Genomic DNA, 20,445 nt, shown 5'->3' with positions numbered 1-20,445 from the left:
TGGTTAGCTTTAAAAAAAGAAAAATCTAATAGGCTTGCAGAGTTTCTAATTTTTGTTTTAATTCCTATTTCTCCAGCAACTAATATTGGTTAATCTTTCATCTGCGTATTTGTCATTCCTCTGTGTTTTCTGAAATATCTGTTCAAAATCTTCTCAGTGTTTTTATGAGATTATTATTTTATTAAGTTTTCTAAGTTATTTCTGTATCCTGCATACAAATCCTCTAGCAGATTTATGCTTTGCAAATACTTTGTTTCCAGTCTTTTATTTTTCTTTTCATTTTCTCAACAGTGTCTTTAGAAGAGCAGAGTTTTAAAATTTGTAGCTCAATTTATTATTTTTGTTTCAACTATGAATCATTCTTTTGGTGTCATCTCTAAGAAATCTTCACCTAACCCAGAATTATTACAAGAAATGTTAAAAGTGGAAGTTTTATAGTTTTAGGGTATATTTATTTATGCCTGTAATTCATTTGAGTTCATTTCTGGATGTGGCTCAAGGAGGGTATCAAAGCTCTTTTTATAAAACTTATGAATATTCCAGTTATTCTAGCACCACTTGTTAAGAAGGCCACCTTTTCTCCACTGAAACTATCTTTAAACATTCATTAAAATCGTTTGTACACATATGGCTGGACTCAGTTCTACTGATCCATTTTTCTATCTTGACATTAGTCCAACCTGTCTGTAAACTATGGCATTAAAAATAAGTCCTGAAAGTATGTGGTATTATTCCTCCAATTTTGTTGTTCTTCAGTTATTATTTTTCCAGTATATTATGAATAGTGTTCTAAATTTGCTCAGATGCATTATTGTGTTGGCATCCCACAAAGGTTTATGTGATGTGTTTCATTTTTGTATAACTCAAAACACTTCCTAATTTTGACTTTGATTTCTTTTTTGAGGATGTATTATTTAATTTGAGAATGTGTTACTTACTTTCCAAGTATTTGGGGACTTTCCAGAGAATATTCCACTATTTATTTCTAATTTAACCCATTTGGGATTAGAAAATATACTTTTGTAGTTATAAATTCCTTTTAATTTTCTGTGTTTTGTTGTGTAGACCACAATATCATGTTCTGTGTTAATGTTCCCTGGTATTTGCAGAGAATGTGTAGTCTGCTATTTTCTGGGAGGAGTAATTTATAAAAGTCAAAGGCGTCAAATTGGTTCTGTTGAAGTCTTTTTTTTTTCCCTGAATTTTCAATCAACATTAATCTTATCTCCATATCTCTGCTTTGTTTTTTGAACATATACAATACTGTTCTCTATTACCTCTCTATTCCTTCTCTATATCAGTTCTGGTTTGGCTTTGATTGATCTTCCTTATGGATCATATTTTTATTCTTTTTTGAATGCCTGTATTTTTTATTGTATGCTAGACATTGTGTATTTACCTTACACTTGCTGGATATTTTAAATTCTTATATATGTTTTTGAGCTTTATTTGGATCACAGCCAAGGTATTATCCCTTTCTGGAAGTAGAAACACAGCAGCATTTAGTCTATGGCTCTTTTTCCCCCCATTATTGAAGCAGTACTTTGAGTACTTCTAAATATTCTTTTGATACCAGTATTCTTTGGAATACTCTGTGAATACCTAATGCCAATGAATTACCAGGTTTTCCAGTCTGGATGGTGGAGATACTATAGGTTAGTCTGGGCATTGCTACCTCTAACCTACTTGGGTGGTTCTTTACTCAGTATTAAGTAGTTCCCTCAGATACATACTCACCTAAATACTCAAGAGAAACCATTTCAGATCTCAGGAGTTCACTATGCCACTCGCTTCCTACAGTATTGTATCTTGTAAAACTCTAGCAATCTTAATTTCTCTGGACTCAATTCTGTCTCTTCAATTCAAAGATTCCCCGGGGCTTTGTCTATGTTCCCTCTCTTTGTACATTGTGCCCTGAATGTTCTCTCTGCAAGCTGAGACACACACACACACACACACGCACACACACACGCACGCACGCACGCACACACACACACCCCTACACTCCCTATCATTGATTATCATTCTTCATTGCCTAGTGCTCTGTTGTCTTGAAAAACATCATCTCATATATTTTGCCCATCTTTTGTTTGTTTTTGTTTTGCTTCAGGTGGCAAGGTAAATCCAGTCTTCTGTTGCCCTATTTGGAAAGAAGAGGTAATCCCTTATCAGACTTTTAGTTATCACTAGGTAATCACAACAATAGATAACAAATTTTGTGCACTTTCTAAATGTCCCAGACAATAACTAAAATACGTATCCAACATGTCATTGGTAAACCTCAGTTTCAATGAAAATCCTGCATCCTTACTTCCTAAGTTACTCTGCCAATAAACCACCTTCATTAAAGCATGGACTCAGGGCAGTCTCCATTGAGGCAAATATGTTTTGCTAAATAAGATATATAGTTTGACATAAACAAGCAGAAAAATATGTAAACATAAAGATAAGCAAGTAGAATTTTGTTTGACTTGTTTTATTCTTAAATAGTACACAACCATATTTTGTTTTATGTAAAATTCTCCCTAGCATGATTTTAGAATTAAATCTTGGGTGCATTCTTTATTCTTTCAGTAATTACTGAAAACTCTAATTTGATGAGTGGGGTCTGTGGTTGGAACGTCCCTCCGTCCTTTGTGTAGGTTGGATAGACCACAATGAAAGTAGTCAAACTATTTATCTTTATGACAAGAGGGACTTTGGAAGACCTGTTGGGACTATAATCATTTCCCTACCTCAGTTAACTCTCATATCAATGGAAGATGCCTCCAAATTGCTACAGCTGACAGCTCTCAAATCCCCCCATCACTCATGCAGAACAAAAGCCTATGACCAAACACGTGACAATTATTTACCACCTCTTTCTTCTGGATCTTGGACAAACTTCATCTAGAACTGCTATTTCTTCTCACAATGAACATTGAAGGTATTAGGTATTAAAAAACTGGCCTTACAACGGCAGTTTCAAAATTAGTGTGACAGCTCTAAAAGGGAAAAGATCATTTTTTTTTTAAAGAAGAAAGCAGGTTGAAAGTCACTTCTAACTTGAAAAAAAAGTTACAATGAAATTTTCCTCTTTGAATCAGTCTCATTTCTTTTACTGTTTTTAGCAGTTTTTTTCTTTTCTTTTACTTTTGTATAAAATTTCCCTATCATTTAAATCTAGTTCATATCAAAATTCCTGCAAATTTTTTGAACCTTGTTAACAGTATATTGTCACATATATTTATTTAGAGAGTAAATTTATATTCCACCTAATATATGACTTTAAAACTTGCATATATTTTGGTAGATTTGAGCCACAGATTTGATGGTTTAAGCTAAGGTTGACCAGACCTCTTGGTTTTCCCATGATAATCTTAGTGAATATCTGTTGTACCAGTGTAAATTGCACTGCTTTCAACTCTCAAAATTGCCTTGGTTTGGATGATATATTATATGTCAGTCTAGTTTCACCAGTGAATCAAAAGTAGTGCAGAAATATTGAAGATTCAATCAAAGTAGAAAATCCAGTATTCAGTGACTATCTAACTTGGAAGGAACACAGAAAAAAAACAAAGAACCTTGATGGCCCAGTTGGATCCCTGTGTATAGCACCGGAGCTCAGCTTCTGGCAGGTTCATACTGGATTCAGCAAGACCAAAAAACGACAAGGCTATAGGTTCATACCAAGCTTTATTCGCCTGGGGGCCAGTTGGACGCTGAAATCATCTCCGCTACACCCGCATGCAGCAATTCCGCAATCCACAGTCCACAAGAGGGCACTGGCGGACGTCGTTATGTAGCCGCACAGGCAATAATGACCCCTGCCAACAATGACCACAGCCTGCATGTGCGCGATAGACAGGCGTGAGGTCGTGACGCATGTGCCCTGTGACGAGTCATGAGCCCGCATAGGTGCCAACTGGGCAAGCAGGTCAGCGTCAGGCGAGCATCCTGTCTGTGGGAACTCCATTTTCCCTATACTCTCCTTTTCACAGTCCCAAGCTCTTCCTCTTCATTGTCGTCTTCACCCTGCCTTACATTTTCCTTTTCTTCCTCATATTTTGTAGTTAGTTTTAAAAGTGTTTCAAGATATCTTAGTTCTAGGAAGAGTAAATGATTTTTCTTAACATTTGTACACTCTTTTTAAATTAAAATTTATAACACTACAAAGTTGACCTTTCAATTATATTCTGACTTAGTCCTTTGGATGATCTTAACATTTAGTTCAAGTAAAACATTCATGCAGAACTTTGTTTGAAAAAGACACAGAAACAAATTCAAAGGCGGTGGTGATCACTAACACACTGGTTTAATGGTAATACAGGCTGTTCAGAGTATTCCACTGAACACATGTATTTCAAGTGAAGCTAAATGTAATTTCTATTGCATAGATTTAAAAATTATAGGATTCATTTTAGAGAAATTTTGAATTTCTCTAAATTAAATATATAATTAGATGTATGATTTTAAACTGTAATACACTTATTTGGCATTTTATGTCATAGGAAAGTAAAACACTGTAGCAGACATAAAAAAAAATTTGTTTCAGCCAGATAAATTTTATTTATGTTTACCTGATGTTGTCTGTCACCAGGCTTAAAGAAAATGTAGTTGCAAATTGTTTGCAACAGTACCATCTTTGGAAGTTGAAAGAAATAAATGATTTATAAACAAATCCCTTTTATTGTATATTGGTTTCTGCCTGTTTGAAAGTGATATTCTGTGTAATGCTTTGGAAAAAACAAGTCAGTAGGAATGTAATTTAAATAAATGAATACAAAATGTAAGTATTTAATTTTAAAAAAAGCACAAAATTGAAGCTTTTGGTTTTTCTTTTTACTTCTTTTCGTGCCTATACCTGCAAAGACCCCTGTGGTTTAAATAACCAGTGTGTGTACACTAATAAAAATCCCATTAAATTAAATGGCCAGTAGGCATGTAGAATGTTCTGTTGCAATTTCAGAAGACAGTTACCAGACACCCTGCTATGAACATTTTATTTTTATCAGGGTTAAGAAAAGCATTTATAAAATCTATTTATTTCTATTTTAAAAGTTTAGAGGATCCTGGAAATAGTGGTTTTGTAAATTTTTTTCTCTTCGTTGAATGAAACGGTTGGGTGGATTCCACATCAGGCACTATGTAGAGTACCTTATAGCAAAGGTGTATAATCAACACAATCGGTCAGTAATTTTCATTCCTTCAACTATTATTTCTTTCTTCCATTTGTGAGCAATAAAAGTGGCAATTCAGTGCATATTGTATTACAGGAAAGTGTTTATAGCACATAGTGTACCTGTGTTCTGACAGAAATAATTTCAGAAATACAGAACTGTTTTTCCTTATAAATATTCATCTTACTTTAACTCTCTTTTTAAATATTAGCATGAGTTCACATTGTGAAAGTGGACCTTCTCGTAATAGTTTAAGGTAATTTATGGGTAATAATTAATATAATATGTTCAGAGTTTTGTGTGGGAGAGGATGAAAGAAGTCTGGGGTTTGCACAACCAGTTGAAGAGAAAGGAAGATAATGGGCAACAGTAAGTAATTCTCTGGTGGAAAAAGGGAAACCACCAAATGAAACAAAAGTCACCTACAAAATGAGAGAATCAAATACCTCTTGTGATCGGAAAAAATTGATAAGAGTTTTGCATCATTTAGGATGAGTAAGCGGCAAATATGTTTTGGGCTCTGTCTTCTCATAAGACTGGAAGCAAAGGACAACAGACATTAAGCAATCTGCAGAGTATAAAACAGATGTTAGAAATAGCAGTTCAGTTGCACTGAACAGGAGGGTACTCCTGTTAACTCAGAGACTCCATGCAGATTACATGTTGGGGTCAGCACTAGACGGGAAGTATTATCATTTAGTAAAGGACAGTGAAGTCAGCATAGACAACTAGAGTCTCAAGACAGCTGCGAGGCTCTGTAGACTGAAAAGAGAAACCACTGTCCTTATAAGACACTATACTGTACACTATACTGTACATGGGGGATGGAGAACATTTTATACTTACAAGCAAGGTGATGGATTTACAGATAAAATAACCCCAAAATTCTTAATAGATTAAATATTCATAGGATAATTAATATGTGATATAACATTTTTAAATCAAATTGATTTTAAAATTAATTTCTTAAATAAATCCTATGTGCAAATAAAACTGCATTTCTAGTATGTTCACCAACACTAGTAAAGGAGGAGGCTGCTCACCAATGCTAGTAAAGAAGTAACGATCAATGAAATATTGTCTCAGAGAAATAATGTGGAAACTACATAAATGAGATACTATGTATAGAAATAAAATAAAGCTTCTTTTTGAATGAGTCATCTGGGTTATGAACCAATTAGTAATCAAGAAACTTAAATATGTAAGCTGTGTCATCAACATTGGATTTTGGTTTTAAAGATGGTTTTCAGTCCTACTGAGATAAAGGCTGGAAGGGTCATGTAAAAATCCCAAACACCTATTAGATGTGCTTTTTTTTCCCTGGCAGAGGGGCGTTTTATTGAAATATATTTAATATATAACATTGTAACATTGTGAAAACTTAAAGTACAGCATGTTGACTTGGTTCATTTATATATTGTAATGTGATTGCCATTGTAGCAATAATTATCACCTGTATCCATCACATAATTGTAATTTCTTTTAGTCTCTTAGCAAGTGTGATGATTATTCTACAACATTGTTTACATTCACTATACTGTACATTAGATCCCTAGGATTGACTTACTAACATTTGCAAATTTGTGCCCTGAACAACATCTGTCATAGCCTCCCACCCCTATCCTCTGGTAACCACCATTTTACTCTGTTTTTAAGAGTTTGTTTTTTTGAGATTCCACATGTAAGTGATATCATGCAGTGTTTTTCTTCTCTGTCTGACTTATCTCACTTATATCTTACTCATTATGCTCACTTGAGCATAATGCCGTCAAGGTCCATCCCTGTAGTTGCAAATAGGAGGAAGTACTTCCTTCTTATGGCTGAGTAATATACTATTACATACAGATATAGCACATCTTTATTCATTCATCTGTTGTTGGGCACTTAGGTTGTCTCAATAATTTGGCTATTGTGAATAATGCTACAGTGAACATGGGAGTGAAAATATCTCTTTGAGATACTGATTTCATTTCCTTTGAATATGTAACCAGAAGGAGTATTGCTGGATCATATGGTAGTTCTATTTTTAATTTATCAGGGAATTTCTATACTTCTTCCCAGAAAGGTTGTTCCAATTTACATTCCCACCAGCATTGTACAAAGGTTCTCTTTCCTTCACATCTTTATCAACACTTACTTTTATCATTTTGATAATAAACATTGAAGAGGTGTGAGATGACACTATTTTTGAATTTATTGAATATTTATTGAATTCCTAATATGTACCAATTCATGTTAGAGCTAGACACCAGTTCTGAAGTAAACAAAATAGACACTTCTCCTCATGATACTTATTGTCTGAGTATACTGAGAGAATCAGTACTTAAATGTTAAGTGATGGGCAATACAGAACACATTTTATTCTAGACACAACCACAATGGCATATGTAATTGGGAGTGAATTTTTCCTTTAAAAATATAATGAAAATAATCTAAAATCATATTTTTTCTGGTTAAAACACTGATCTTATAAGTTCAAGTTAGAAAACCCAAAATGGATTTTTGTGCGATCTGTGCACAATGAGACCCAAACTGAGAAGCTATACTACCACTAATTCACCAGGTGGCCTTGGGCAAGAAACTTAGTGTCCATGTGCCTCTGTTTCATTATTTTGAAAATGAATTTTTAAAGTTCCTGAAAATAGTTTTGTAACTTGCTGGGAGAAAATTAAGCTCCATTCCTGTGTGGCTAAATCCGGTGGGGTATAAGTAAACTGTGCATGAAGAAATTAACCTGTGAGTTTGCATTAGGTTTGTGGAGATAACACTGTCAGACACAGATGGGTATCTTTATGCATTTGAGGGCTGCCTCTCCAGTCTTATCTAACACTGGTTGAACTACAATCTATTGTTCTTCCAAAGGTTGTATGTCCCTTGTAAGCCTCACCCACACTTCTGCTTTACTGTACCACAATTAGTTTCCTCATTAGCTTCACCCCCACAGAACACCTTTCTGAGTGTCTGACCTTCATCTGCTCCTTTGCCATTGACTCCTGATTAACTTTGTCCAGAAGCTTAGAAGTCAAGTCAGAGTCATTTCCCTGATACAGCACTGCATGTAGCTCTCATGTAGCCAGAAAAATACTATTTCTGAAGTGTCACCATCTCTTCTCTTAGAATGTTAATGTAAAGTGGGGGAAACTGTATAAGTGCATATGACATTTGCAATTAGTAAACTATACTGATTCAAATATTATGACCATATTTCTCTTTAAAAGAATAAGAATGTTACATGAAAAGTTGTCAGTATTGTCATAATAATAGTATTATCTATATTCTGTGCTGATTTTTATTGAATTCATGAAGTTCACAAAGCATATATATTTATTTTTAAGCACTTAAAGTTATGCTATGTTAAGGAGCTGTTGCAAGTCAACTTTGTTAGAGAACTTAGCTTAGCATAGTGATGCGAGGGGGTAGGTGTGGCTCTCATGAACCACAAGAAATCTGGGGTGGCACAATTAGTTTTACCATTAGGCAGCAGTGGGAACTTGTGTAGATCACTTAAATTCTTTGGGATGCCATTTCATTAATAGGAATGTGATGATGTTGCGTTAGATTATAACCAACATTTCTACAGTTCTGTAGTTACCACCATACCAGTATTATTGTGTAAATCTTTTCTTGGCTTTAAAGGATTTTGTATATCAAAGCCAGATAGAGAGCTAGCAAGAGTTCTATTTGTACTGTGATTCAAAGCATGTCAGGGACTGCCAAGGAAGCTAATTTGTTCTCTAGAGACCTATTAATAAATTAAATGGATGCTTCTCACTGATGAGGCATATAAGTTAATTAAGGATGATTGACCCTGTTTAGGTAGATGGGATATATGAGCTGTTTTAAGCTGAGACTCATGCCAGAAGATACAGAGCCAGTTTCACACTTTGACAACAATGAAAGTCTCTCTACCAACCTTTTAACTTTTAATAGTTAATATTTAACTTTTTAAATACTTAACTTCTAAAAGTGTTGATATTAAATGCATATATAAAAGACTGATTAGTAGGTACTTTTTTCTTTTATTTGGAGGCATTTATGTAATTTTTGAATGTATGCTGTGAAGAACTAGTTTTGCAACTCTTATTATTTTTAACTTTAGATCACAATTTTTGTTCATTAAAAATAGCTCATAAAAGACAGGCTAACTTGCTAATATTTCTACTCTAACCATCCATTGTAGAGTTGCATTGGCTATCTATGTGATGTAACCGAATGCACTATTACCATCTGGTGGGTGCAGTCCAAATAACAGGTGTTAAGATATCTAGAGGAAAAGCACAAAAGCCTTTTGAACATTTTCTTTAACTTCATATGTCCTTTAAGACCAAAGGAATATAAATACATACACAGCTTGTGGTTTTGAAATTATTCTAAAGTATCTACCACTAATATTTCAACTATTACTCTAAAAACAATATAAATATTGTATTATTAAAAACTGGCTACCCAAATAACTTTGGAACCACAGCAGATTCTGGGAGCTTGTTAGAAACACAAATCTCAAGAATATTGAATCCCAATCTGTATTTTAATAAGATCTTCAGGTGACTTGTGTGCACATACAATTTGAAAACTACTGACAAACACCATAATTATATTTGCTTAAAATAAATGTAATGTTCTAATTACTAAACTTCCAATCAACCAACACTCCAAGAAGTTACACCATCTTTAGCTTGTGCTTTTTGAATGCTTACCCACCACCCCAGTTCCTCACTCCCTGTTGTACACACAGTGAGAACCTATGGGGTACAGTTGGAAAATCTTAGCTAAAAATGTAAAAGAGGGACTTTGCTAAGTCACTTTAATTCTCTAACTTTAACAGGCTAACCTTTTCTCCTTCTGTCTCCCCACCAGACTTGTGCACTCTATTCCAGACCCATTAACCTCCTCATTTTAGTTCATGTTTTAGATCCTCTACACCTGTTGATTCTCTGCTTGCATATTCTTTGTCCCAGATAAGCACGTAACCATCTCCCTTCCTCATTTCCCCCAGCTCCCTTCTAAAATATGACTTAATCATAGAGGTTTACTGTATCCTACAGTAAGCAGCCAGCCACACTTCATTCAGTTCCAAGTACCTACAGACCAAGAAGTGAAATTGCCTCAGCTTTGGTCTTTATCGTTTGATTGTAGAGTGGATTTCAGTAATCATGCCTTACTATAATGAGAATAATCACTATAGTGATAAGAATCAGCAACTTGAGATTTGAGATGATATTAAAAGAAACTGAGTTATACAGTCTGGAAAAGAGAATAATGCAAGTGGTGATGTGCAAATGGTGAAGCACCTGCTGATATGTGATCCAGTGTGGAAATATGGGTTAATATGAATAAGATTGTTCAGTTAAAGTTGAGCTCAGTACTGGGACCACATTTAATTACTTTCATTATATGTCCCACTGTATTATTGTATTTCACCATAAAAGGGAAAACTTTTAGGGCTGGTAGCATAAAACCCATCTTCACATATTTGAAAGATCATCCCTCAGCAGGTCTCCACAGCAGTAGAAAATAAAGACACACTGGAAAGCAAAGGATGTATTTTTAGATAATATGGAATTTTGCAGCCTATATTATTTATACACAGAACATTAAAAAATCTGGTTACGCCTATGGGACTGTCTCAATTATGTACTTCATCTGTTCACAATGTCCCAGCAAAAACAAGCAAAGAAAGGACCACAGATCTAGAAAATAAATTCTACTCATGGTGTGCAGTTTCAGAAAACAGAATAAGTATCTGTATGTTAAAGTTATAAATAGGCTATTTTATTCATTAAAAATAGAAATTTTAATAATCATAGCTCATCAATAATTGAATAAGTTTCTCTAAGGAGGAAACTAATTGGGTTGATTTAAAAAGTTTTATGTTCAATATATGATTTTAGCACGACATCTAAGACACTCGCTAAATTTGAGAATATATTAGTCTGTGCTTCAGTTTCTGTGGTTCAGAGGAATTTTGCTTATTTTTGTGCCTCCTGGTAAAATTTTAATAATTAAGATGATCATGCCTTGGTCTTTGGATTAGGTGGGATTCTAATTGTACTTGCACATGTTACATCACTCTACCTTGCCCCCAAAATTGTTCAGTGATTTCTGTTGATTGAATTTATTATATAGTAATATATAGTAATCATATAATAATACTTTAAAATCACATAGTATGATGGGGCATGTAATGAAAGTAATTTAATGTGCTTCTGGTCCTGAGCCCAACTTTAACTGAACGACCTTATTCAATTATAACTATGTGCATCTAAGTGTCCTGAGCCACTGTAAACCACTGTCCCAAGTGGACAATTTTTACAGGGCTCAGCAAAGTCTGCATATGTGCATGGGTGTCACATTTCCTTTCTCAGCACTAATGGCATGATGTCATTCTCAACTTAAAGCTTTTACCAAGGCGTTACCAGAGAAGAAACGTTAACATGGGTTCCCATCAGAGCTCACCTTTGCAGCTCTCTTGGATGGGCACTACTATGGATAAACGGTTCAATTCATTGAAGTTTCCCAGTTTCCCTACAACTCATGATTCTATCCCCCCTTTCCTTGTCTGTCTTCCAAGGACTTATATCCTTCATTAATATCCACTTCCTTTACAGTTAATGTCCACCCTACTCTCTCACCCTGTCTGGTCCAATAGAGACAAGGCACACTAGTCTCATGCCCCAAGTTCTTCCCATTCTTTTGCATTTTTTGTTTGTTTCTTTTCTTAACAAAATAAGTTAAAGGCTATTGCTACCCAAATTGTAATTTCTGACTGAGAACCAAGAGCCTGTTTTGGAAATTAGATTAAAAATATTCCAACTACAGTAACTACTTAAATTTTATATTCCCATGGAAACAGTCCTAAGTCTCCAGGTTCTTTGAACCCATCTGAATGAGAAAAAGGATTATATATAAGAATCATAGCAAAGAAAAGCTCAAAGAGAAATTGTTTTAATATGACTATAGGTCTTAATATAGCAACATTGAATGTGTGAGCAATTCATTTTTATCATTGTATTCTTAGGATATAGCAGAGTACTTGGTTTATAGCAAGGGCTTTATAATTATAGATTGCAAAAATAAACTACTTAGATAAATGTGGCAGTTTAGTAGTAGTTAGAAGGAAGTATATAGTATAAACAAAAAATAAATAATAAAAATATTATTTTAAAATATTTTCATATAACTTAAGCACCCCTTAAATATTAACTCAGAAATTTGGAATGATGACAGATCATGAAAAAAAATCTAATGTACACTGGGTATAAAAATTACAATAAAAACTTAAGTAAAGAAACATTTCAAAGTACTTTCAGAAATCATGTTGTCATATTCAGGAAAAGAGAAATGTCAAATATATTTCTTAATTGTGCTAACGTAAGTAGAATAATAATATGCAATATGGGAAAGTTATTATTGTCATGTTATTACCGTTATATCATTTGGTTTATAAATATATTCAAATTTAGATTACATTAAATATGTTCCTATAATGAGTCTGCATATTTTCTCAAATCTTTTCTAGTTTTAGTATACCACCAGTAGTCCAAAGTCAGAGACAGAGTGGAGATGGGGAAAGGAGGAATCCTAGACCATGTACCATGTACCAGAGAAACACATGGTTCTTTACTAGACGGTAAGGAGCTAAATGTATGAGATGTGTATTTGTTTATTGCTAAAAGTATTTTGTATTCTTGATATTTAGGGTGTGGCTTGATATTTAAATTGTAACTTACTCCATATCTAGAGGCAAATTTGTTATTAAGTGTGAAACAAGTTTCAGATCTTCTCACTCCTCAGAGCCATTAGACAATGATGTGTTCTGTGGGTCCGGGCACCAGAAATAGGAAGATGACAAAAGGACAACTGAGGTAGAGGTGTATGGAGCCAGAAGAGAGTCTGGAAAATTCATCAAATACCCAACGTGTAAACCTGCAACCAAAGGTTCAATTATCATTAAAATCCATCAAATAATCAGTGATAATGTACATATTTTGGTTAGCCTGGAAAAAAGATTAAATCTTTCACTTTTCCTCTATTAAAAGATTTTCTTATAATTGTTGTAATATGAACAGACAAGAAAGAGAATGCAAACAAAAATGTGGAAAAACATGAAGATATGCCAGGATATTAATTAATAAAAATATTATAACTTTCTGCTTAGTTGTTATTTGTTAGTATTTTTTTAAATTTTGGTATCATTAATCTACAATTACATGAAGAACATTATATTTACTAGGTTCCCCCCTTCACCAAGTCCCCCTCACATAACCCTTCACAGTCACTGTCCATCAGTGTAGTAAGATGCTGTAAAATCACTACTTGTCTTCTCTGTGTTGCACAGCCCTCCCCGTGCCCCCCATGCACTATACATGCTAATCATAATGCCTCCTTTCTTTTTCCCCGCCTTTGTCCCTCCCTTCCCATCCATACACCCCAGTCCCTTTCCCTTTGGTAACTATTACTCCATTCTTGGTATTTTTTTTTTTTGACAGGGCATGTCTCATATTTATTGATCAAATGGTTGTTAACAACAATAAAATTCTGTATAGGAGACTCAATGCACAATCATTAATCAACCCCAAGCCTAATTCTCAACAGTCTCCAATCTTCTGAAGCATAATGAACAAGTTCTTACATGGTGTACAAGTTCTTACATAGTGAATAAGTTCTTACATGGTGAACAGTGCAAGGTCAGTCATCACAGAAACTTTCAGTTTTGATCACACATCATGAACTATAAACAATCAGGTCAATTATGATTATTCGTTTGATTTTTATACTTGATATATATGTGAACCCCACATTTCTCCCTTATTATTATTATTATTATTATTATTATTATTATTATTATTATTATTTAATAAAATGCTGAAGTGGTAGGTAGAGGCAAGATAAAGGTAGGAAACATACTTTAGTGCTTTAAGAGGGCAAATGTAGATGATCAGGTGTGTGCCTACAGACTAAGTATTAATCCAAGCTATACAAGGGCAACAAAATATCCGTGGATGCAGAAGATTTCTCTCAAAACAGAGGGGGGTGAGGTTCTAAGCCTCAACTCTGTTGATCCCCAATTTCTCACCTGATGGCCCCCCCTGTGACTGTGCCTGTCTTAGGTTGTTCCTCCCTTGAGGAATCTTACCTGTCTCTGGCTAACCAGTCATCTTCCGGGGCCATACAGAGAAATGTAAAGTTGGTAAGTGAGAGAGAAGCAATATTGTTTGAAAAGGTTAGCTTTTTACTTTTTTGCAGATTTATGCCCTGTGGCTTCTATGCCCAGCATTTGTCTTGAGGTATCTTTACCACTTGGAAGAATTATGATACTTGGTAATTTCAATATGAGGCACGAATTCTACTTAGGGGTTGTAATTATAAAGGAAAAAGAGAAGCTATAGAAGTAGCAGACAGAAGAAAACAAGGGAAGATTGATTATTTTTTTGACATATCTTCTTGTAGTGTAACATAAGCGTGTATAGGTTTTAAATTACTAATTAAATTGCGTGCACACATTAACATAATAGGAATACAGCTACATATCAAAGCAGACCTATAATTACCAGCCGTATCCAGTGAAACCAAGAAAACCAGCTAGGCACCCTAGGCATTTGTGAAAACTTATCAATGATATGATGGATATTGTCTAACTAAATTTGAATATTTTGAGAAAAATCAGACAAATTAAAGCAACACATTCCTGGGAACTGTTCACATCCCATATGTTCTTTTAATAGTAGATAGTCTATAGTCACAAGATTTTGGAGCGCTGCAACTTGCACTTTTCCTAATTATTGGTTGAGTTCTGACAGTACAGATCCAGTCAACTTTGTTGTTTTACTGTATGCACAGGCCAGCTTAGATATCTCCTTCTTCATTCCAATGCAAGTCCAGGAACTGGTGGGATGAATGCAGCTACAACTGCAACAGCACCAGGATCTTTGTTGACATGTTTTGATGATAATCTTCTGGAATGACTCTTCCAGAGAATGTTGATATTGGAAATTCTTCTTCATATTGTATCTTAATTCATTTTCTGGGTAGCCAAATTAGGCTTTGATCCTCTGTATAAACACAAACAAACCGAGGGCGGAGCCAGGATGGCGGCGTGAGTAGAGCAGTGGAAATCTCCTCCCAAAAACACATAGAGCTATGAAAATATAACAAAGAAAAATCTTCCTAAAATAGAGACCACAGGACACAGGACAACATCCAGACCACATCCACACCTGCAAGAACCCAGCGCCTTGCGAAGGGGGTAAGATACAAGCCCTGGCCCGGCGGGACCCGGGCACCCCTTCCCCCGGCTCCCGGCGGGTGGAAAGAAACTGGAGTGGTTTTTTTTTTTTTTTGGCGAGTGCTTTTTGAGAGCCTTAAAGGGACAGGGCCCCCGTTGCTAGGGAGGCAGGGTGGCGGGACCGGTGAGCAGGTGCCTGGGACTGGCGCCTGAGGACGGAGGAAATCGCGTGTTTTTCCCCTTTTTTTTTCTCTTTTTGGCGAGAGCTTTTTGGGAGCCTTAAAGGGACAGGGACCCCGGTGCTAGGGAGGCAGGGCGGCGGGACCGGTGAGCGGGTGCCTGGGACCGGCACCTGGGGACAAAGAATATCCCGTGTTTTTCCCTGTGGGACCGGTGGGCGGGTGGCTGAGACCTGCACCTGAGGACGGAGGAAATTGCGCATTTTTCCCCTTTTTTTTTCTCTTTTTGGTGAGTGCTTTTTGGAAGCCTTAAAGGGACAGAGACCCCGGTGCTAGGGAGGCAGGGCTGTGGGACTGGTGAGCTGGTGCCTGGGACCAGCGCCTAAGGACAAAGAATATCCCGCGTTTTTCCCTGCAGGACCGGTGGGCGGGTGCCTGAGACCAGCACTTGAGGACGGAGGAAATTGCGTGTTTCCCCCCCATCTTTTTTTTTTTTCTCTTTTTGGCGAGTCCTTTTTGGAAGCCTTAAAGGGACAGGGACCCTGGTGCTAGGTAGGCAGAGCAGCAGGACCGGTGGGCGGGTGCCTGAGACCAGCACCTGAGGACTGAGGAAATCGCGCGTTTTTCCCTTTTTTTTTTCTCTTTTTGCCGAGTGCTTTTTGGAGGCCTTAAAGGGACAGGGACCCCGGTGCTAGGGAGGCAGGGTGGCAGGACTGGTGAGCGGGTGCCTGAGACCGAGACCGGCGCCTGAGGACAAAGAATATCGCATGTTTTTCCCTGCGGGACCGGTGGGTGGATGCTTTTTGGAAGTCTTGAAGGGACAGGGACCCTGGTACTAGGGAGACAGGGCAGCACGACCAGTGAGCGGGTGCCTGGGACTGGTGCCTGAGAACAAAAAAAAATCGCGTTTTTTCCTTTTTTTATTTATTTATTTATTTTCTGTTCCCTCTCTCATTGTTGCTGTTGTTGTTTTGGTTTGGAGAGTGCTTTTTAGAAGTCTTAAAGGGGCAGGACAGGTCACTTAGACCAGAGGCAGGGAATCTGGGGATCTCTGGGCACTCTAACCCTCTGGGCAGCAGGGAGCACAGAGGCCCCTTATGGAGATAAATAGACTCCCGGCCGCTCCCCCTCCAACAGGGCTCCACCATTTTGGAGGAACAGCCCCAGTGAGGCCACGCCCACAGCAACAGCAGAGATAAACCCCATAGCAACCGGGCAGGAAGCAGAAGACCTGTCTGCACACAGCTGCCCAGCACAAGCCACTAGAGGTCGCTATTCTCCCAGGAGAGGAAGGCCACAAACCAACAAGAAGGGAAGCTCTTCCAGCGGTCACTCGTACTACCTCTGCAAACTATCTCTATCACCATGAAAAGACAAAACTACAGGGAGACAAAGATGATGGAGACAACACCTGAGAAGGAGACAGACCTAACCAGTCCTCCTGAAAAAGAATTCAAAATAAAAATCATGAACATGCTGACAGAGATGCAGAGAAAAATACAAGAGCAGTGGGATGAAGTCCGGAAGGAGATCACAGATGTCAGGAAGGAGATCACAGAAGTGAAACAATCCCTGGAAGGATTTATAAGCAGAATGGATAAGATGCAAGAGGCCACTGAAGGAATAGAAGCCAGAGAACAGGAACTTATAGAGGCTGACATAGAGAGAGATAAAAGGATCTCCAGGAATGAAACAACATTAAGAGAACAATGTGACCAAGCCAAAAGGAATAATATTCATATTATAGGGAAACCAGAAGAAGAAGAAAGAGGAAAAGGGAGAGAAAGTCTCTTTGAAGAAATAATTGCTGAAAACTTCCCCAAACTGGGGAATGAAATAATCGAACAGACCATGGAATTACACAGAACCCCCAACAGAAAGGATCCAAGGAGGACAACACCAAGACACATAATAATTAAAATGGCAAGGATCAAGGACAAGGAAAGAGTTTTAAAGGCAGCTAGAGAGAAAAAGGTCACCTATAAAGGAAAACCCATCAGGCTAACATCAGACTTCTCGACAGAAACCCTACAGGCCAGAAGAGAATGGCATGATATACTTAATGCAATGAAACAGAAGGGCCTTGAACCAAGGATACTGTATCCAGCACGACTATCATTTAAATATGATGGCGGGATTAAACAATTCCCAGACAAGCAAAAGCTGAGGGAATTTGCTTCCCACAAACCAACTCTACAGGGCATCCTACAGGGACTGCTCTAGATGGGAGCACCCCTAAAAAGAGCACAGAACAAAACACACAACATATGAAGAATGGAGGAGGAGGAATAAGAAGGGAGAGAAGAAAAGAATCTCCAGACAGTGTATATAACAGCTCAATAAGCGAGCTAAATTAGGCAGTAAGATACTAAAGAAGCTAACCTTGAACCTTTGGTAACCACGAATCTAAAGCCTGCAATGGCAATAAGTACATATCTCTCAATAGTCACCCTAAATGTAAATGGACTTAATGCACCAATCAAAAGACATAGAGTAATAGAATGGATAAAAAAGCAAGACCCATCTATATGCTGCTTACAAGAAACTCACCTTAAACCCAAAGATAAGCATAGACTAAAAGTCAAGGGATGAAAAAACATATTTCAGGCAAACAACAGTGAGAAGAAAGCAGGGGTTTCAGTACTAATATCAGACAAAATAGACTTCAAAACAAAGAAAGTAACAAGAGATAAAGAAGGATACTACATAATGATAAAGGGTTCAGCCCAACAAGAGGATATAACCATTCTAAATATGTATGCACCCAATACAGGAGCACAAGCATATGTGAAGCAAATACTAACAGAACTAAAGAGGGAAATAGACTGCAAGCATTCATTGTAGGAGACTTCAACACACCACTCACCCCAAAGGATAGATACACTGGGCAGAAAATAAGTAAGGACACACAGGCACTGAACAACACACTAGAACAGATGGACCTAATAGACATCTATAGAACTCTACGTCCAAAAGCAACAGGATATACATTCTTCTCAGGTGCACATGGAACATTCTCCAGAATAGACCACATACTAGCTCACAAAAAGAGCCTCAGTAAATTCCAAAATATTGAAATTCTACCAACCAATTTTTCAGACCACAAAGGTATAAAAGTAGAAATAAATTCTACAAAGAAAAGAAAAAGGCTCACAAACACATGGAGGCTTAACAATATGCTACTAAATAATCAATGGATCAATGAACAAATCAAAATAGAGATCAAGGAATATATAGAAACAACTGACAACAACAACACTAAGCCACAACTTCTGTGGGACGCAGCGAAAGCAGTCTTAAGAGGAAAGTATATAGCAATCCAGGCACACTTGAAGAGGGAAGAACAATCCCAAATTAATAGTCTAACAACACAATGATCAAAACTGGAAAAATAAGAACAAATGAGGCCTAAAGTCAGCAGAAGGAGGGATATAATAAAGATCAGAGAAGAAATAAACAAAATTGAGAAGAATAAAACAATAGCAAAAATCAACGAAACCAAGAGCTGGTTCTTTGAGAAAATAAACAAAATAGATAATCCTCTAGCCCAACTTATTAAGAGAAATAGGGAATCAACACAAATCAACATAATCAGAAATGAGAATGGAAAAATCACGACAGACTCCACAGAAATACAAAGAATTATTAAAGACTACTATGAAAACCTATATGCCAACAAGCTGGAAAACCTAGAAGAAATGGACAACTTCCAAGAAAAATACAATCTCCCAAGCCTGACCAAGGAAGAAACACAAAAGTTAAACAAACCAATTATGAGCAAAGAAATGGAAACAGTAATAAAAAAACTACCCAAGAGCAAAACCCCGGGGCCAGACGGATTTACCTCGGAATTTTATCAGAAACACAGAGAAGACATAATACCCATTCTCCTTAAAGTGTTCCACAAAATAGAAGAAGAGGGAGTACTCCCAAACTCACTCTATGAAGCCAACATCACCCTAATACCAAAACCAGGCAAAGACCCCACCAAAAAAGAAAATTACAGACCAATATCCCTGATGAATGTAGATGCAAAAATACTCAATAAAATATTAGCAAACAGAATTCAACAGTATATCAAAAGGATCATACACCATGACCAGATGGGGTTCATCCCAGGGATGCAAGGATGGTACAACATTCGAAAATCCATCAACATCACCCACCACATCAACAAAAAGAAGGACAAAAACCACATGATCATCTCCATAGATGCTGAAAAAGCATTTGACAAAATTCAACATCCAGTCATGATAAAAACTCTCAGCAAAATGGGAATAGGGGGCAAGTACTTCAACATAATAAAGGCCATATATGATAAACCCACAGCCAGCATTATACTGAACAGTGAGAAGCTGAAAGCATTTCCTCGGAGATCGGGAACCAGACAGGGATGCCCACTCTCTCCACTGTTATTTAACATAGAACTGGAGGTCCTAGCCATGGCAATCAGACAAAACAAAGAAATACAAGGAATCCAGATTGGTAAAGAAGAAGTTAAACTGTCACTATTTGCAGATGATATGATACTGTACATAAAAAACCCTAAAGACTCCACTCCAAAACAACTAGAACTGATATCAGAATACAGCAAATTTGCAGGATACAAAATTAACACACAGAAATCTGTAGCTTTCCTATACAGTAACAATGAATCAATAGAAAGAGAAATCAGGAAAACAATTCCATTCACCATTGCATCAAAAAGAATAAAATACGTAAGAATAAACCTAACCAAAGAAGTGAAAGATTTATACTCTGAAAACTACAAGTCACTCTTAAGAGAAATTAAAGGGGACACTAATAAATGGAAACTCATCCCATGCTCATGGCTAGGAAGAATTAATATCGTCAAAATGGCCATCCTGCCCAAAGCAATATA

Source organism: Manis javanica, chromosome 6, assembly GCF_040802235.1.
Source record: "Manis javanica isolate MJ-LG chromosome 6, MJ_LKY, whole genome shotgun sequence".
NCBI lineage: Eukaryota > Metazoa > Chordata > Mammalia > Pholidota > Manidae > Manis > Manis javanica.
Note: the sequence above shows the minus strand (reverse complement) of the source record.